Below are 21,708 nucleotides of genomic sequence, written 5' to 3'. Positions count from 1 at the left end.
ACAAAGAAAAGCTGAACTTTATATGGGGTTACTCAGAATCACTTTAAATAATGGCAGCTGTGTACTGACTACTATTTAACATGAGTTTAAATGTGATTGGCTAATTCTGAACACAACCACATCCCTAATTATAGGAGGGTGTTCACACTTAGGCAACCAAATTATTGTAGTTTTGTTGTTTTTATTTTTCCCCTCTAAATGATTTGTTTGCTTTTCAATGGAATTGTACAGATTATGGGTCACATTAATGGTGGAAAAAGTTCTGAAATTATTAATCTTGTAGTGATTGTGTAACATGACAAAAACCTGGCATTGTAACAGGAGTATGTAGACTTTTTATATCCACCGTGTGTGTGTGTGTGTGTGTGTGTGTGTGTGTGTGTGTGTGTGTGTATATATATGTATATATGTATATATATATATATATATATATATATATATATATATATATATATATATATACACACTACCGTTCAAAAGTTTGGAGTTACCCAGACAATTTTGTGTTCTCCATGAAAACTCACACTTATATTTATCAAATGAGTTGCGATCCCGCTAGTTTAACTCGTTAAATGCTGTGTTCTATACCGATCGCAGCATTTAAATCGTCAGAAAGAGGGGGGTGACCCCCTCTAACAGCTCATCGCGCACCCCGCAACGCAATCGCAGGGGGGGCGATGATTGCTATGGCTGCCTGGGGGCTTTAATGAACGCCCCCAGGTCCGCCATCTTTGTACACATATTAAAGGGGTTTTCCAATCCTTTTTTTTTTTTTTTTTAAATCAATGCAATGTTCCTCTATTAATATATTAGTGCACTCTGACTATCTTTTTCTTGATAATAAATGGTTTTAGTAACATTACTCCCTATTGTTTACCTTGAGAGGTTTGTTTTGCTCAGTAAGTTCATTCCTCTTCTCTTCCTGTGTTTCTCCTCCCTGCATGCACTGCTCTAGTCCCAGCATGCAATGTGCATGCAGCAGTGCACTTGCTCCGCCTACTACACCCAGCTCTACTAACTTCTGCAATCTCAGTCTTCATTTTGGTGCTCTCATTCTATTACTGATAGCACAAGCTGAAATCACTGGATATCTGCGTTTTTAACCTCTTAACGCCGAAGGGTGGATATATCAGTCCTCTGCAGCTGCTAGTTCGCGCAGGAGGAGGGATATATCCGTCCTGTGATGGCGCGGGTACTGCCAGTGTACCCACGCGATCAGCGGCAGGAGCACGGCTGTTATACACAGCCTGGCTCCTGCTGCAACTGCGGGAATCGAAGCGCGCTCCGATTCCGGCAGTTTAATCCATTAAATGTCGCTGTCAATAGTGACAGCGGCATCTAATGTGTTTGACAGAGGGAGGGAGCTCCCTCTGTCCCCCCATCGGCGCCCCCGCAAAGAAATCGCAGGTCGCCGTCGGGTTTCCATGGTAGCGGGGGTCTAACAAAGACCCCCAGGTCTGTCTTCAGCATCTGCCTGTTAGGCGATGCCGGAGGCATGACCTAACAGATTGCCTGTCAGTTTTACACTGACAGGCAATAATGCTTCCGTATACTAAGTATACCAAAGCATTATATATGCGATCGGCACATCACATAGTGAAGTCCCATGGTGGGACTAAAAAAAAAATGTCAATCCGTTAAATAAAGTTGGTCAAAAAAATAAAAATAAAATTACATTGAAAATCAAATAAAACTACTTTTTTTGCCCAAAAATCAAGCCCACGTACGGCCACATAGACGGAAAAATAAAAACGTTACGGCTTTTTATTGTGCAAACGTAGAAAAAACATATAAAACCTTTACATATTTGGTATCCCCGTAACCGTGCCGAGCCATAGAATAAAATTAACATGTTATTTACGCTGCATAGTAAACGGCGTAAATTTATAACGTGAAAATGAATGCTGGAATAGCTGCTTATTTTCAATTCTCTCCTAAAATAAAGTTAATAAAAGTTAATCAATATATTATAAGCATCTAAAAATGGTACAATTACAAAATACAACTCGTCCCGCAAAAAACAAGCCCTTATACGGCTATATTGACGGAATACAAAAACAGTTACGACTCTTGGAATGCGACCGTGAAAAAACAAGAAATAATCCTTGGTCATTAACGAGCAAAATGGCCCGGTCATTAAGGGGTTAAATGGTTTGAAGAGGTCTTCTGGTACCAAAACAGTGGAAACCCCCAAAAGGTGACCCCATTTTGGAAACTAGACCCCTTGAGGAATTCATTGTAGTTTTCTTGGGGTGCATGCGGCTTTTTGATCAGTTTTTATTCTATTTTTAAGTGGCGTGGTGACTAAAAAAACAGCAATTCTACTATTGTTTTTTTATTCTATTTTTGTTACAGCGTTCACCGTGCGCTATAAATGACATATTCACTTTATTCTATGGGGCGATACGATTAGGGCTCATTTACACGAGCGTGTTATACGTCCGTGCAACGCGCGTCGCAGGGACCTATGTTAGTCTATGGGGCCGTGCAGCCAGGTGCGTGATTTTCACGCAGCGTATGTCCGCTCCGTGAAACGCACGACATCCTATATTTGTGCGATGTTCGCACATCACGCACCCATTGAAGTCAATGGGTGTGTGAAAACCACGCATGTCGCACGGAAGCAATTCCGTGGGACGCGCGTGATTCGCGCAACAGCACTGTAAAGGATGAATGAAATTCAGAAAAGCACCACGTGCTTTTCTGTTTACAAACATCCAAACGGAGTGTCATAATGATGGTGGCTGCGCGAAAAGCACGCAGCCGCGCATCATAAAGGGCTGACACACGGAGCTGTTAAGTGCCTTTTGCGCACGCAAAACGCCACGCTTTTTGTTTGCACAAAACGCACACGCTCGTGTAAACTCGGCCTTACGGTGACACCAGATGTTTATAGTTCTTTTATGTCTTATGGCGTTTGCACAATAAAATCCGTTTTGTAAAAAATCATCTACTTTTTGTGTTACCTTATTCTAAGAGCTAGAACTTTATAATTTTTCCATCAATAAAGCCGTGCGAGGACTTATTTTTTGCGTAACGAACTAGTTTCGATCAGGACCATTTTTCGGTACATGCGACTTTCTGATCTATTTTTAATACATTTTTTGGGAGGTGAAGTGACCAAACAATTGTGATTTTGGTATGGTTTATTATTATTTTCTTTTACGGCGTTCACCGCGCGGGATAAATAACGAAATAATTTTGTAGTTCAGGCCGTTACGGACGCGGCGATACCAATTATGTATAGTTTATTTATTTATATATTTTTATTAATAAAAAAGGACTGATAAGGGAAAAAAAGGGGATTTTTTTTTTAACTTTTATTTTCTTATTTTTACACATCCTTTTTTTTTTTTTACTTTATTACTTTGTCCCACTAGGGGACTTGTGGGCAGGAGGCCCTGATCGCTATTCTAATACACTGCACTACATGCGTAGTGCAGTGTATTAGAACTGTCAGCTATTCACTGACAGCAAGCATAGTGGGTCCTGACTTTGTCAGGACCCATTAGGCTTCCGTCGATGGCATAGCCGGACGCCATTGTTTGGTGTCCGGTTGCCATAGTAACCATCGCCGGCCGCTATCGTGTAGCAGGCCGGCGATGGTAACTTAACCCCTAAAAAGCTGCGATCTCTATTGAACACGGCTTTTAAGGGGTTAGACAGCGGGGACACAGCGATCGGTCCCCGCTGTAGGAGCTGCGGCAGCTGCTGTACGAGACAGCAGCTGTCACAGCTCCTGCACCTGTCGGGAAGACGGCCGAAACGGCCGTTATTCCCGCAACTTCATATTCCGTCGCTAATTGATAAGGAGTTATAATTTCACAGAGCATGCGCGGTGGAGTGTGTTAACCACGCATGCTCTAATGAGATAAAGAAGCACGTGGTTACATCATTTGTGACGTAACCGTACAGTGTGAAAGCCGGAAACCGGAAGCAAGGCAGGAGTCCAAATGGACGGGTCTGCACAGGAAGTGCAGATTTTGCATTACTAAGGGGGCGGTGACGGAGGAGGATATACGACGCTACAGCCATCTGATGAAACGTAAGTACATTGTAAAGTTATATATTTTTCATTGTTTTATTTAAATAAATGTAATTTTTTAGTTCCGGAAAACCCCTTTAAGCCTTGCCTCTGGCAGGGCTTAATAGGTGCCTGTCAGAATCACGATATACTGCAATACATTAGTATTGCAGTATATCGTGCAAGCGATCTAACGATCGCTGGTTAAAGTATCCTAGGGGGACTAATAAAAAAAGTAAAAATGAGTTAAAGTTGTGGGTTTTTTTGATGTAAAAAAGAAAAAATTAAAAGTTCAAAAAACCCCTCTTTTCCCATTTTCCCCCTAGAGCATAGTAAAAAAAATAAAAAAATAAACATAATTGGTATCGACGCGTCCGTAAAAGTCTGAACTATTACACTATATAATTATTTAACCCGCACGGTGAACGGCGTAAAAAAAATAATTGTAAAACGCCAGAATATCTATTTTTTGGTCACCATCTCCCACAAAAAATGAAATAAAAAGTGATCAAACCGTCGCATGTACATCAAAATGGTATTATTAAAAACTACAGCTTATCCCGCAAAAAATAAGTCCTCATACCACTTAATCGACGGAAAAATAAAAAAGTTGGGGCGCTCGGAATTTGACGATACAAAATAAATTTTCTTTTTTTACACTTACTACTTTTACATGTAAAAACCTAAAATATAGAAAAAACCATATATATTTGGTATCGCCATAATCGTATTGACCTACAGAATAAAGTTAACATGTTGTTTTAATTGCACAGTGAATTCCGTAAAAACGACGCGCAAAAAACCATGGAGGAATCGCTGTTTTTTTCATTTTCTACCCCACAAATAATTTTTTTCCCGTTTCCTAGTACATTATACGGCAAAATAAATGGTGCTACGAAAAACTACAACTCGTCCCGCAAAAATCAAGCCCTCATAGTACTATATCGACGGAAAAATAAAGACGTTATGGCTTCTGGAATGTGGGGAGGAGAAAATGAAAATCTGAAAGTTGTTTACGACGGGAAGGGGTTAACTGTGCTCTCTGGAATTCTCGGTCCGTGTGCAACAAACTCACCTTTATTCATGACTTATTCCTTTCTAACTCTCTCAATCTTCTGACTCTTACGGAAACATGGCTACACCTGTCTGACACTGCTTCCCCTGCTGCTCTATCTTATGGTGGTCTCCATTTCTCTCATGCCACCAGACCTGAGAACAGGCAGGGTGGAGGAGTAGGTATACTTTTTTCCCCACATTGCACTTTTCAGGTCCTTCCCCCGGTACCCTCGCTCACATTTCCCTCTTTTGAAGTCCACACCCTCAGACTCTTTCACCCTTTTTCCCTCCGAGTGGCAGTTGTCTACCGCCCCCCCGGGCTCACTCCGCCAATTCCTGGATCATTTTGCTGCCTGGCTTCCACAATTTCTATCCTCTGAAACACCCACTCTCATCATGTGTGACTTCAACATCCCCATTGATAACCCAATCTCCCCATCTGCCTCACAGTTACTATCTTTAACCTCGTCCCTAGGTCTGTCACAACTTACTAACTCTCCTACACATGAAGACGGGCAGTCGCTTGACCTGGTTTTCTTCCGTCTCTGCTCAGTTTCTGACTTTATTAACTCTCCTCTCCCGCTCTCTGACCACAACCTTCTCTCCTTTACTATCACACATTCTCTGCCTCCTCAGGTCATGCCTACTTATGAGACATACAGAAATCTACATGCCATTAACACTCAGCAACTCATAGACAGTCTACAGTCCTCATTATCCCCTATCTCTTCCCTCTCCTGTCCCAATCTGGCTGCAAAACTTTACAATAACACTCTCAAAAATGCATTGGATGAAGCAGCCCCCCCCCCTACACTTTGAACTAGGGATGTCACAATACCAGAATTTGGACTTCGATACCGATACTTCGTTTAGTATTGCGATTTCGATACCAATTTCGATACTTTGCCAACAGTAATAAAAAAAAAATACAATTCTTCCGTTTTCTGATGTGAGGCGCGTGGTGTGATGAATTTTGAATGCGCCTCACATTAATAGTAATTAATCCCATCATGTTTCTCAGTCATAATGGGTTAATGTGCTAGGTACATGATGGGGTTAATTACTATTAATGTGAGGCACATGGAGGTTAAATTCATCGCACCTCGCGCCTCACATTAACCCCTTCAAGACACAGCCTGTTGTGGCCTTCAGGACACAGCCAATTTTTTCAAATCTGACATGTATCACTTTATGTGGTAATAACTCCGGAATGCTTTTACCTATCCAAGCGATTCTGAGATTGTTTTCTCGTGATACATTGGACTTTATATTACTGGCAAAATTTGCTCGATACATTAAGTATTTAATTGTGAAAAACACCAACATTTTGTGAAAAATGGCAAAAATTTGCATTTTTCTAAATTTATATGTATCCGCTTGTAAGACAGATGGTAATACCACACAAAATTGTTGCTAATTAACATCACCCATATGTCTACTTTAAATTGGCATCGTTTTTTGAACATCCTTTTATTTTTCTATGACATCACAAGGCTTAGAACTTTAGCAGCAATTTCTCACATTTTCAAGAAAATTTCAAAAGGCTATTTTTACAGGGGCCAGTTCAGTTGTGAAGTGGATTTTAGGGCCTTATATATTAGAAACCCTCTAAGTCACCCCATTTTAAAAACGTCACCCCTCAAAGTATTCAAAACAGCATTTAGAAAGTGTCTTAACACTTTAGATGTTTCACAGGAATTAAGGCAAAGTAGATGTGAAATGTTCAAATTTCTTTTTTTTTTTTTTGCAGAAATTCATTTTTCATCTATTTTTTTTGTAACACAGAAAGTTTTACCAGAGAAACGCAACTCAATATCTATTGCCCAGATTCTGCAGTTTTTAGAAATACCCCACATGTGGCCTTAGTGCACTTATTGACTGAAGCACCGGCCTCAAACAAAGGAACACCTAGAGGATTTTGGGGCCTCCTTTTTATTAGAAAATATTTTAGGCTCCATGTCGGGTTTGAAAGGCTCTTGCGGCGCCAAAACATTGGAAACCCCCCAAAAGTTACCCCATTTTGGAAACCATACCCATTGAGGAAATTATCTAGGGGTATAGTGAGCATTTTGACCCTGCAGGTTTTTTGCAGAAATTATTGGAAGTAGGCCGTGAAAATGAAAATCTACATTCTTTCAAAGAAAATGTAGGTTTAGCTAATTTTTTCTAATTTCCACAAGGACGAAAAGGAGAAAATGCACAACTACTTTTGTAAAGCAATTTCTCCCGAGTAAAACAATACCCCGCATGTGGTCATAAACGGCTTTTTGGACACACGGCGGAGCTTAGAAGGGAAAGAGCGCCATTTGGCTTTTGGAGATCAAATTTAGCAGGAATGGTTTGCGGAGACCACGTCGCGTTTGAAAAGCCCCTAAGGGACCAAAACAGTGGAACCGCCAAAAAAGTGACTCCATTTAGGAAACTACACCCCTTGAAGAATCCATCTAGGGGTGTAGTGAGCATTTTGAACCCACAGGGGTTTCATAGATTTTATTAGAATTGGGCAGTGAAGATAAAAAAAAATCATTTTTTTCCAATAAGACGTAGCTTTAGCTCAACATTTTTCATTTTCTCAACAAATAAAGGAATAAAAGAACCCCACCATTTGTAAAGCAACTTCCCTGGAGTACGGCAATACCCCATTTGTTGTCATAAACTGCTGTTTGGGCATACTGCAAGGATCAGAATGGAAGGAGTGCCGTTTGGCTTTTGGAGCACAGATTTTGCTGGATTGGTTTCTTGACACCATGTCACTTTTGCAAAGCTCCTAAGGTACCAGTACAGTGGAAATTCCCCAAAAGTGACTCGATTCACAAAACTACACCCCTAGAGGAATTCATCTAGGGGTGTAGTGAGCATTTTGACCCCACAGGTGTTTCATAGATTTTATTAGAATTGGGCAGTGAAAATAAAAAAAATCCTTTTTCTTCAATAAGACGTAGTTTTAGCTGAAAATGTTTCATATTCTCAACAAATAAATGTATAAGAGCACCCCAACACTTGTAAAGCAACTTCTCCTGTGTACGGCAATACCACATATGTGGTCATAAACTGCTGTTTAGGCACAGAGTAGGGCACAGAAGGGAAGGAGCGCCATTTGGCTTTTGGAGTACAGATTTTGCTGGATTGGTTTCTGGGCGCTATGTCGCATTTGCAAAGTCCCAGTGGGACCAAAACAGTAGATCCCCCCCCCCCCCCAGAAGTGACCCCAAGTTATTCACCTAGGGGAGTAGTGAGCATATTAACCCCACAGGTGATTGGCAGAAATTGGTGTGCACGTGATGTTGCAGAGTGAAAATGGTTTTTCAATAGATATGCCAATATGTGGCGCCCAGCTTGTGCCACTGGAGACACACACCCCAAAAATTGTTAAAAGGGTTCTCCCGGGTATGGTGATGCCATATATGTGGAAGTAAACTGCTGTTTGGGCACACAGTAGGGTTCAAAAGGGAGGTAGCGCCATTTGGCTTTTGGAGCGTGGATTTTGCTTGTAGTAGTTTTGTTTGGAGTCTTACTGGTGTTTCCGTTTAGGGTATGTTCACACGCTGAGAGGCAGTTACGTGTGAAAAGACAGACTGTTAACAGCTGCCTCGTTTCACACGTAAAAGCTCCTCCTCGTAATTTACGAGGCGTCTGAGACGCTCGTAAACCTTGAGCCGTGCTTCATTGATTTCAATGAAGAACGGCTCAAATTACGTGGCAAAGAAGTGCCCTGCACTTCTTTGCCGAGGCAGTAAATTTCCGCGTCGTCGTTTGACAGCTGTCAAACGACGACGCGTAAATTACAGGTCGTCTGCACAGTACGTCGGCAAACCCATTCAAATGAATGGGCAGATGTTTGCCGACGTATTGCAGCCCTATTTTCAGACGTAAAACGAGGCATAATACGCCTCGTATACGTCTGAAATTTGGCCGTGTGAACATACCCTTATAATGTGGGGGTACATGTAAGGCGGGCGGAGTATATAAGGGGCATAGTCAGGTGGTATAGTGGGGTAAAAAAAAACAATAAAATCCATATATGTGTGTTACGCTGTGACACAATCCTTTCTGCACAGGCCGGTGTCGCACTAATAAATGGTCTTTTCTTATTCCCCTTTTGGTCCGCACTCCGCACCTTTGAAGTTTGGGGAATTTTGCTGGGAAAGTGTTGTCCTGGTATAATACGGGTGCCCTCACTTCCTGCAGATATGTTTGGGCCCTCCCCTTCCTGGATCCCTAATTTTAGGGGCCTTGATAATTCGCCACTTGAAACAGAAGAGACGTTCCCCTTGGGCCGGCACAACTGCATATTTTTATTTCTTGGCTTATTGGTGCCTTGACTAATTTTATTTTTTCATAGACTTAGTGGTATGAGGGCTGTTTTTTTTATTTGTGTGACAAGCTGTAGTTTTTGTTGGTAGCATTTTGGGGTACATGCGACTTTTTGATCACTTGTTATCCTTTTTTTTTTTTGGGAGGCAAGGTGACCAAAAAACAGCAATTCTGGCATATTTTTTCTATTCTTTTTATACAGCGTTCACCATGCGTTATAAATTACATGTTACCTTTATTCTGCAGGTCAGTCCGATTCCGGTGATACCTAATTTATAGCACTTTTTATGTTTTACAACTTTTTGCACAATAAAATAACTTTTGTAAAGAGAATGGATTTTTTCTGTCGCCAAGTTGTGAGAGCGGTAACGGTTTTCAATTTTTCGTCGACGGAGCTGTATGAGGGCTTGTTTTTAGCGAGACGAGTTATAGTTTTTATAGGTACCATTTTTAGGTACATGCGACTTTTTGATCACTTTTTATTTCAATTTTTGGAAGACAAAGTGACCAAAAAATAGCAATTATGTCAGTATTTTTTAGTTATTTTTTTTACGGCGTTCACTGTGCGGAATAAATAACATAATATTTTTATAGTTCAGGTCGTTACGGTCGCAGCGATACCAAATATGTATGGCTTTATTATTTTTTTCAATAATAAATTACTTGATAAGGGAAAAAGGGCGATTGTGTTTTGTGTTATTATTTGAAACTTTTATTGTATTTTTTACAACTTTTATTTTTACTTTTTTTACACTTTTTTTTTACACTTTTCTTTAGGCCTCGTTTACACGAGCGTGTGCGTTTTGCGCGCGCAAAAAACGCTGCGTTTTGCGCACGTTTGTATGGCGTATGCACTGCGTATACGCAGCCTTGTTGCGTTTTAAACGCGCAAAAGGCATTTGACAGCTCCGTGTGTCATCCGTGTATGATGCGCGGCTGCGTGATTTTCGCGCAGCCGCCATCATAGAGATGAGGCTAGTCGACGCCCGTCACTGTCCAAGGTGCTGAAAGAGCTAACTGATCGGCAGTAACTCTTTCAGCACCCTCGACAGTGAATGCCGAACACAATATACACCAACCTGTGAATATAAAAAGACTTTCATACTTACCAAGAACTTCCTGCTTCCCCCAGTCCGGGCTCCCGGCCGTTGCCTTGGTGACGCGTCCCTCTCTTGTCATCCGGCCCCACCTCCCAGGATGACGCCGCAGTCCATGAGACCGCTGCAGCCTGTGATTGGCTGCAGCCTGTGCTTGGCCTGTGATTGGCTGCAGCTGTCATTTGGACTGAACTGTCATCCCGGGAGGTCGGACCGGAGTTATCGGTAAGTCAGAACGTCTTTTTTTTTTTACAGGTTCATGGATTTTCGGAGCGGAAGTCACTGTCCATGGTGCTGAACCAGTTTAACGCTTTCAGCACCGTGGACAGTGACTGTCTCCTGACGTCGCGTACCCGAACATTTTTTACCGGTTTCGGTCAAAACGAGTTTGGCCGAACCCGGTGAAGTTCGGTGCGCTCATCTCGAATTTGACACTCCGTTTGGATGTTTGTAAACAGAAAAGCACGTGGTGCTTTTCTGTTTACATTCAGGAGTTTGACAGCTCTTGCGCGAATCACGCAGTTCGCACGGAAGTGCTTCCGTGCGGCATGCGTGGTTTTCACGCACCCATTGACTTCAATGGGTGCGTGAGTGCGCGAAAAACGCACGATTATAGAACATGTCGTGAGTTTTTTTCTGCGCACACGCGCTGAGCGCAATTCACGCATCGTCTAAACAGCCCCATTGACTAATATAGGTGCGTACGACATGCGTGCAAAGCACGCGCGTCGCACGCGCGTATAATACGTTCGTGTAAATGAGGCCTAAGTCCCACTAGGGGACTTGAAGGTCCAACTGTTTGATGTTCTAATACATTGCACTACCTATGTAGTGCAATGTAATAGAACTGTCAGTTGTTCACTGACAGCAAGCCGATCAGGCTCCGCCTCTGGGCGGGGCCTAATCAGCTTACGTAATGGCAGACAGGAGTCCATTGTTAGGGCTCCTGTTGCCATGGTAGCAGTCGCCAGCCTTGCCATCGCGTGGCAAGGCTGCCGATTTGCTATGAACCTCTAGGATGCAGCGATCACAATGGATCGCTGCATCGAAGGGGTTAATGCCAGGGATCGGAGCTAGCTCCGGTTCCTGGCGATAGATCGGGGTGTCCGCTGTAACATACAGCGGACACCCACTGCTGATGACGCCGGCTCAGCTTCTGAGCCGGAAGCTGAGCCGGCGCCATCTTGCCGATGGTACCGGAAGCCTCCTGGGCCCCGCCGACGACTGGGCATAGGAGGATTCCGTTGCTGGCGGACTGGGAGGTAAGCATTAGCCCTCCGATCGCCTTTGCAGCCACTGGCAACCCAGCGATCACGTTGCTGGGGTGCTGATGGCTATAAACTCCTCACATGCTGCGATCTCTATTGAACGCAGCATGTGAGGGGTTAATCGGTCGGATCGGAGGCTAGCTCCGGTCCTGGCCGATACCTCAGGGTGCCAGCTGTAACATACAGCTGTCACCCGGCGGTGATGTCGCTGGCTCAGCTCCTGAGCCAGCTTCATCTCCATGACGTACCTGTACGTGAAATTGCGGGAAGGGGTTAATAAGTGAATGAAAGCCGTGTTTATTTCATTTTTTTACAGCGTACACATCATAAATGATGCAAAAAAATAGTTGTGCGCGCCATTACTGAATGTGTATATTTTATGTATTGAGACTTATTTTAATGTTTATTGTAAAAAAGGTGAATGTGTATTTTTTTTTAAAATTTAACAATACTTTGTTTTTACTTTATTTTTAAACTTTAATGTACTGACATATATCAGATATGTGCCAGTACATTAGCCTGTGGACGGATACCTCAGTATGCCCTAACAACATGAAATATGGTAAGACAGCCCTGGGGGCTGTCTGCCCATATATGGTATGGCCCTCGATCGCGTCACAGGAATTCCCTGTGACGCGATCCATGGGCACCCCCCCTGCTCATTTTCTCCTGAATGCTGCAGTCCGCTGTGATCGCAGCATTCAGGGGAATAACGGCGGAGATGAGAGGTTTCTCTGATCTCCGCCGTTATAGAGCGGGGCTGCGGCTGTGTAATACAGCCATTGCCCCGCTCCTGACAGGAAGTGTGTGCGCGGTCAGCATGAGGTGATGCGGCCGGCGCTGCACTAATGAGCGGCAGTTCAGGCACTGGAGACAGAACATGGGGGTGTTTTGTAGAGCGCCCGCCATGTTCTGTCTTCAGTGCCGCCACTCATTAGTGTAGCGCCGGCCGCATCGCATCATCCTGACCCCGTGCACATGTCATGACTCAGGAGCGGGGCTGTGGCTGAATAACACAGCCGCAGCCGCGCTCCCATACATTCATGTATTACTATACTGAACTGTGCGGCTGCGGTATCGAACCGTTTAGGGATGCACAGTATCGAAACAGTATCGAAGTTTCGATGCACCGTGCATCCCTACTTTGAACCACCCGACAAAGACGACGACAACCCTGGCACACGCCTCAATCCCGCTTTCTTCAGCGGTGCTTGAGATGTGCCGAACGTCTGTGGAGAAAATCGCATTTGGCTGCAGATTTCCTCCATTACAAATTTATGCTCAAAACTTACAACTCTGCCCTTCACCGCACCAAACAAGTCTGTTTCACTTCTCTCATCTCCACATTATCTAATAATCCAAAACGCCTCTTTGATACTTTTCACTCCCTCCTTAGTCCTAAAGTGCAGACACCAATCACAGATCTCAGTGCTGAAGACCTGGCCACTTTTTTTTAAGTTAAAATTGACAACATCCGGCATGATATTATCTCCCAGTCCCCTAGTAACATCGATCCCCTTCCCACCCGCACTCCCTCTTCTTCATTTTCAGCATTTGACTCAATAACAGAAGAAGTCTCCAGGCTCCTCTCATCTTCTCGTCCTACTACCTGCCCTAGTGATCTTTTCCCCTCACACCTCCTCCAGTCCCTCTCCCCAGCTGTCACTAGTCACCTGACTAAAATACTTAACCTCTCTCTTTCCTCTGGTATCTTTCCCTCCTCGTTTAAACATGCCATTATAAACCCATTACTGAAAAAAACAACTGTTGACCCATCCAGCGCTGCCAACTACCGACCAGTCTCTAATCTGCCCTTCATCTCCAAACTCCTGGAACGCTTGGTCTACTTTCGCCTTATCCGCTATCTCTCTGCCAACTCCATTCTTGACCCCTTACAATCTGGTTTACGCACTCTACACTCCACAGAAACTGCCCTTACTAAAGTCTCAAATGATCTCTTGGCGGCTAAATCGGATGGTAAATACTCTCTACTGATTCTTCTGGATCTCTCTGCAGCCTTTGATACTGTAGACCACAAACTCCTACTTAAAGGGAACTTGTCACCAGCATTTCACCTATTAAACCAGCAATACCTGGTGGTAGGGGGTGAAAAATCATTTCTATATAACCTATAATTATCTTCTTAGTCGGCTCTGTAGCTTTAGTATTTAGCTTTTTAGTGTTCCCACACCGTATGCTAATGAGCAGAAAAGAGTCAGATCCTCATTTGAAAAGAGTCAAATCTTCGTTTTGAAAAGAGTCAAATCTTCATTCCTCAAGTCTTTCCGAGTTTACCCGCCACCTTACTTTTGATTGACAGCTCCTCGCCTTCCCACAGCACACAACATCCCGCGCTTGTGCATTGATGTCCTCCTTTGGTGTGTGCACACAAAGGGACACCGGATTATTACGATAAAAGGCACGAAACGTTTGCAGACCGTTATTTACAGTCGGCGGAGGAGTTTAGGAGAGGGGATAACGGCAATGAACTTTTTATAGCAGCAGCCAGTGAGGGAGAAGTAAAGTTCAATAGGTGAAATGCTGGTGACAGGTTCCCTTAAAAGAGGCTCTGTCACCAGATTATCAAATCCCTGTCTCCTATTGAATATGATCGGCGCTGCAATGTAGATAACAGCAAAGTTGTTTTTTTTTTTTAAAACAATCATTTTTGCCCAAGTTGTGAGCAATTTTATATTTATGCAAATGAGCTTTTCAATGGACAACTGGGTGTGTTTTCTCGTTTTACCAACTGGGCGTGTATTGTGTTTTTACCAACTGGGTGTTGTGAATAGAAGTGTATGACGCTGACAAATCAGCATCATACACTTCTCATCGTTCCCACCCAGCTTCTTTCACTGCAGACACACAGCGTGACGTCACCCACAGGTCCTTCAACCTTGGCGTCAGACAAAAAAGATATATCGGCTCCAGGCGTCCAAAAGGTTAATATGCTCGTCTCTAGGGAGTTTGCTATGCTTACCTGCACATGGTGATGCTGATGCAGATTCAACTATACCCTCTGACGCCTGGAGCTGATGTGTCTTCTCTCTTCCGACGCCAAGGTTGAAGGACCTGTGTACCACCCCATGTGTATAAAAAATGGCTGGACTATTGTACAGAACAAACACTGTTACACTTTGTGTCTCCCTTATTTCCTCATAGATTGTAAGCTCTTGCGAGCAGGGTCCTCACTCCTCTGGTTTGAATTGTAAATTACACTATGTAATGTCTGATATTGTTTGTTTCATGTTTCGTTTCCTCTAAATTGTAAAGTGCTGCGTAATATGTTGGCGCTATATAAATAAAGATGATTATTATTAGGGTATGTGCACACACACTAATTACGCCCGTAATTGACGGACGTATTTCGGCCGCAAGTCCCGGACCGAACACAGTGCAGGGAGCCGGGCTCCTAGCATCATACTTATGTACGATGCTAGGAGTCCCTGCCTCGCTGCAGGACAACTGTCCCGTACTGTAATCATGTTTTCAGTACGGGAGAGTTGTCCTGCAGCGAGGCAGGGACTCCTAGCGTCGTACATAACTATGATGCTAGGAGCCCGGCTCCCTGCACTGTGTTCGGTCCGGGACTTGCGGCCGAAATACGTCCGTCAATTACGGCCGTATTTAGTGTGTGTGCACATACCCTTATATGTACTGTATTTTCACTATTATAAATACCCATGTATTTAGATTTTATGGCCCTACGATTTGTATTGCTTTGAAGTAAGAGTTGGCAGTTCAATACATATCTGTAACTGATTTTTTTGCATTTACATATGATTTAGCATTATGAGGGTGTAAAAGATTGTGCATATCGCATCTAGTCCTTTTTAAATGTGTGAAATATTTTCATAAATGGATATTTCTTTATAATTGTGTGTGTGTGTATATATATATATATATATATATATATATATATATATATATATATATATATATATATATAAATTATGCTTCATCACTCTAATATCAATAATTTATTAGCCTTCTCAAACATTTATTTCAAAAGGTGCCATGTAATTTAGTCTGTCTTTGGAGATGTAGTTTAATCCCCCAGGTCCGTCACATCCTGTCAGTGAGTCACCTTTACTGGTAATTCAATAGTTATACGTTCAGCTTTACGCCATTCTCATTTTCTTTAGAATGGTATAGGTTACAAGCTGTGGATTTAAAACTGTCCTTTCATTGTCTTTTCAGTGCCCACTTATTAAGCCTTTTGTCAACTGTGGCATGACAGACACCTTGATCTAAGTCATTACATTGTTATCAAACTGTGTTTATTTATTTGTGTTTTGCTTACAAACTGAAATTTAGCATTCAGTTTGTATGGAATGGGTGTAAATAATGGGAAAAATACATGCATAGCCACAAAACCGCTATACATACGCTGAAGCTTTTGGATTGAAGTCTAATTCGTCAATATCATGGGAGCAACTTAAATAACAAACCCATAATATATTTTTAATGGAATTGCTCGGATTAGCTCTGGTAATAATTTGAAAATATGAACGTGTTCGGCTTTGTTCACACCTGCGTCGGAATGTTCCGTTCTGCTTTGTCAGAGGAGCAGAACAAGGGAATAACGGAGGCAACTGTTCCGTTGCTCCATGGATACCACCGGCGGCTGACAGAACCCATTGACTTTAACCCCTTAATGACCAGCCTATTTTAAACCTTAATGACCAAGCCATTTTTTACGTTTTTCCATCGTCGATTTCCAAGAGCTATAACCTTTTTTATTTTTGCGTCGACATAGCTGTATAAGGTCTTTGTTTTTTGCGGGACAAGTTGTATTTTTTAATAGCACCATTTTGGGGGACATATTATTTATTGACTAACTTTTATTAACTTTTTTTTGGGGGGGAATAGAAAAAAAACCTGAAATTTCGCCACTCTTTTTCGCGTCTTAAATCAACGCCGTTTACCGTGTGATATAAATAACACAATAACTTTATTCAGCGGGTTGTTACGATTGCAACGATACCAAATTTGTATAGTTTTTGTATGTTTTACTACTTTTACACAGTAAAAACGCATTTTTTTCAAAATTATTTGTTTTTGTGTCTCCAAATTTGAAGAGCCGTAACGTTTTTATTTTTTCGCCGATGCGGTTGTATGAGGGCTTTTTTTTTTGCGGGAAGACTTGTAGTTTTTATTGGTACCATTTTGGAGTAGATGCGACTTTTTGATCACTTTTTATCACATTTTTTTAAAGTCAGGATTCACAGAAAACAGCAATTTTTCCATAGTTTTTTATTACATTTTTTACGGCGTTCACCGTGCGGGTTAAATAATGTAATACATTTATAGTCAGGGTCGTTACAGACGGGGCGATACCAAATATGTGTAACTTTTTTACTTTGTTTTAGTTTTTTAATAGTAAAGCATTTTGTAAGGGGAAAAGGTGGGGGTTTTCATTTTTTTTCACTTTTTTTTTCACTTTTTTTTTAATTAACTTAATTAAACTTTTTTTTACTTTTTTACTAGTCCCACTAGGGGACTTTAATATGCGATTCTCCAATCGCTATTATAATACACTGCAATACTTTTGTATTGCAGTGTATTACTGCCTGTCCATTTAGAACGGACAGGCATCTGCTAGGTCATGCCTCCGGCATGATCTAGCAGGCGTTCGCTCCAGGCAGACATGGGGGCCTTTATTAGGCCCCCGGCTGCCATGGGAGACACAGACACTCTGCGATCTTATCGCCGGGTGTCAGTGGGATGAGAGGCAGCTCCCTCCCTCTCTCCAAAACCACTCGGATGCGGTGCACGCTATTGTGCACCGCATCTGAGGGGTTAAAAGGGTGAGATCAATAGTTATATCGATCTCACACGGCAGAGCAGGGACGCTCCCAGCCCTCAGCTGCCTCTGGCAGCTGAGAGCAGGGAGATTTGACAGCTCCCTGCTCTGTTTACTTTATCCTGATGCAGTGACGTAAAAAGGCATATGCATCAGAATAAAGCCCGTTAGTGGCCGCCGTTAAAAGGCGTATTGGTGGTCACTAACGGGTTAATAGGTTCCGTCGGCTTTGTCAGGGGTGTCCATTGTTTTACAGGAGACAATAGTGCAGACAGAGCCTCCCGCGCAGATGTGAATGAAGCCTTTATCTGGGCAGCTCTCAATTCTCCATAGCTTTCCTGCTCTCCATTAGCACAATACACTGTTTTATAGATTCTGCTGGAAATGTGAAGTTCTCGTAGCAACCCTGCTATATTTATGAATCGATACCAGAGAAAACCCCCACTATCTTCTGATTTAGTCTTTCAAGAGTGAAAAAGGTGTATTAGAAGGCTTGTTGTTTAGGTCTGTAATAAGGGTGTATTTTGATAGTAGAAGAGAGAACTTATTTAGGCCAGGATCACACACCCGGTTTTGATGCAATTTTTGACTTTTTTTTTTTTTTAGCCAAAGCCAGAAGTGGATCCAAAAGGAACAACAAAGTATAAACAAAAGACTGATACATCTCCTTTCTTTTGTGTCTACTTCTGGGTTTGGCTAAAAAAAACCGAAGCCAAAAACGGCCCAAAAAAACAGCATCAAAACTAGAGCGTAATATGTGCTTGTTGTCACTGCGGTTCTGCTGACATCAGGTGCAGGGTAATAAAGGGTCGCCACTTGAATCACTATTCTGTGTCATTTCCTTACTGTGAGAACTGTGACTGATCATCAGCGTGTGGTTACTGTAATACTTTTTATTTTTTATTTAATCATGTGGGAATTTCAGACATGGTCCAAAGAGAGCATCGAATGCTAAACTTTTCATGTGAGTTCTGGCTCTGGAAGTAGTTTCTACACAATTACGTTTTTTTTGCTTTTATTTGATGACGACACGACTCCTAGTCATGTGACCGGCCCCACTGAACTCGCTGTACTACTGCTCTGCTCCTGCTTTTACATTGAGTACTAGACTTCCAGTCCCCCACCAGCTCTATAAACATCTATTAAAATATCAATCAGCATGATGGGGGACCGGAATGTATATTAGCAGTGTACTCCCATACTGCAGTCACTACATGGCTAATACTTTTCGGTCCCCACAGCAATCCGATCTATAGGAGAGGTGCTGCTTGGAAGAAGTCCTGGGCATAGGAGTGAGAGGATGTAATGATGGAGGATGATATCTGTAGGTCATTGGCTAAACAAAGAGCATGAGTGAGTTAGTGGATGGACATGGTAGCTGAAATGAGAACCTCAAGGTCATCTTATGACATTTAGCTGTTACTTTATACATAATTGGTATTTCCATAGAATGGAAGAGTTTAGGAGGATTTTGTAAAGCAATGTTGTTTTTGTATCTGATGTAAAAGTAACATGTAGCAGAGTGTTAGACAAGGCTGGGATGAGTCCACCGTCATTAAAACCAACAGCTTAAAGAGACTCTGTCACCACATTATAAGTGTCCTATCTCCTATATAAGGAGATGGGCGCTGTAATGTAGGTGACAGTAATGCTTTTTATTAAAAAAAACGATCTTTTTTTCACAACGTTAGGAGCGGTTTAAGTTTATGCTAATGAGCTTTCTTAATGCCCAAGTGGGCGTGTTTTTACTTTCGACCAAGTGGGCGTTGTACAGAGGAGTGCATGACGCTGACCAATCAGCATCATGCACTCCTCTCCATTAATTTACACTGCACTAGCGATATAGATATATCACTATGTGCAGCCTCATACACAAACCCTAACATTACTACAGTGTCCTGATAATGAATACACATGAAATCCAGCCTGGACGTCATGTGTACTCAGAATCCTGACACTTCTGACTCTTTTTTTGTGAGATTCCTGCAAGTGAAACCAAATCTCGCGAGATTACGGAGCTAAACGAGATTTGGTTTCACTTGCCGGAATCTCACAAAAAAGAGTTCACACTGAGTTTTTGGCAGGTGGAAAATCTGCCTCAAAATTCCGTTTGGAAGTTTGAGGCCGATTTTCGCAGCGTTTTTCGCCTGCGTCCATTGAGCGCCGAGGGCATAAAATGCAGCGAAATACGCTTTCTCTGCCTCCCATTGATGTCAATGGGAGGTTAGAGGCGTAACCGCGTGGAGATATGGCATGTCCCTTCTTTCTCCCATGAGACGGTTTTACCGCTCGCGGGAGAAAACCGCCCCCCGCCTCCCATTGAAATTAATGGGAGGCATTTTCGGCCGGTTTTTGGCGAGTTTTGCGGCGCGGTTTCCGCATCAAAAAACTCAGTGTGAACCCAGCCTAACAGAAATAAATAAAAAAAAACTATGTTTTCCAAATAATCTCCATTTTTATATATCGGATGCGTTTCTACAAATAGGACTTTACATCAATGTAGAAATCACGTACATATATTTTCAGCCTGTTAACTACATTTTGTGCAACGTAATAACACCATAAATGTTATTCTTATCTAGATACAGTAGATTTGTATATATGATTAGACGTGCTGGATGAATAGATCGATGTGCACCATACGAAGTCTAAAAATGTTAATCAACTAAAATGGAACAACCAAGTTAAAAAGTTGAATCTTAAAATAAGCAGCTGAAGGGTTAACAATACTTCCCATCTTCATTTCATCAGTGAAGAACTGCCCTGTAGCTGTGATGATAAAAGCAACCATATGTCCGTACTGCAGATAGTTATGTCTTCAGTTTTATGAGACCAGGGTAATGCTGTATACTTAATTTCTTCATTTATTAATAAAAATTCATTTCTTTTTGGAATTTAATTTTATTTTACTTGCTCGAGGGAAAGACGATGATATATGGCTGGCAGAAAAGAACATGGTCTGATCTGGTGCACAGTTGTCGGCAATAACTTCAGTCTATAGCTTAAAAAGATAAAAGATACACGCCTGGCTCGTAAAGAACTTTGCGATTTTTATTTTTTTGCTCTCACTTCCTTTTCCATTAGCAAAATATAAAAAGGTTAAATAAATTTGAAATAATTTGTATAATGAATAAGTTTTTCAAGGCGTAAATGCCTGTCTGGATAACATTGACAGAGATCACACATCAAAAGTAGTTCAGTGTATTATGTAAGTGATCAAAGGATCGCATGATCGAGTCCCATTGAGGGACTAAAAAAAATAAAAAATACAGGAACCCCCCCCCCCAATGTAGCTATATAAAGGCACGTAATTTCCAAGGTGAGTTGCATTTATCCATGACACCATTTTGGGGTGCCTATAATTTATTGACTAACTTTTATAAAAATAAACTCTAAGTAAATGGAAAAAAAAAACCATGATCCAGCTAATATCTATCACATCTAAGTTATGATCAATATTAGCTGGATCCTGTGTGTCCGAGATACACAGGACCTGCCCTCACCCGAGCCGACAGTTCAGCTGAACTGACGAAATCAGCTGAGACAGAACAATACCGTTTTTGTAAGTACAGGATTCATAGAAGCTGGATCTTAAAAAGTAGAAAAAAAAGGCAAATTTGAAAGTTGGTTAAAAACACAAAATGGATTCATTTAATAAAAAACTTACAAATGTGTATATATCCCTTAAAAACATGTACTACAATTATAGATTTATGAAAACAAAGGTTTGTTTTATTCAGGCGGAAGTGACACGACTTACATTTACTTACTGGTCTTATTTTTTCCCCAGCTATTCTTCAAGCTGCCATAATAATAGTTTTCGGATTTCCAGAACTGTGTGGTAAATCGCTCATAGAATAAAATCAGTCACATCATGAAAGTTTGTCATTCGTTTCTTTTTTTTGTACTGTCCTTACCCTAATAGCTTTGGGAGTCTAGTTTCTGCTTGTTGCATGAAGAATACGGATGCCAGGTCAGAAGGATGGATTTGCGATACTTTCCATCTGTTCTTCAATGCCTTTTGTCAAAAATATTTTGAATCAATTTAAATGCCTTATGACATTTGTTGTTTTTGGAACATTGCAGTTACCATGCTAAAACCGGTCACACATGGTGTTCATGTGTTTCTCTTCCTCAGCATAA

At 41.9% G+C, this 21,708-nt stretch overlaps 1 protein-coding gene across 3 annotated transcripts in view; it reads left to right on the top strand.

Moving 5' to 3' along the window:
- ATG5 (autophagy related 5) overlaps positions 1-21,708 on the top strand; it is a 193,472-nt gene that overhangs the window by 104,678 nt on the left and 67,086 nt on the right. The gene's annotated exons all lie outside the window — the stretch shown is intronic.

The sequence above is a fragment of the Rhinoderma darwinii genome, chromosome 4 (genome assembly GCF_050947455.1).
Source record: "Rhinoderma darwinii isolate aRhiDar2 chromosome 4, aRhiDar2.hap1, whole genome shotgun sequence".
Taxonomy (NCBI): Eukaryota; Metazoa; Chordata; class Amphibia; order Anura; family Rhinodermatidae; genus Rhinoderma; species Rhinoderma darwinii.
Note: the sequence above shows the minus strand (reverse complement) of the source record. Positions and strands in the feature narration are given on the sequence as shown.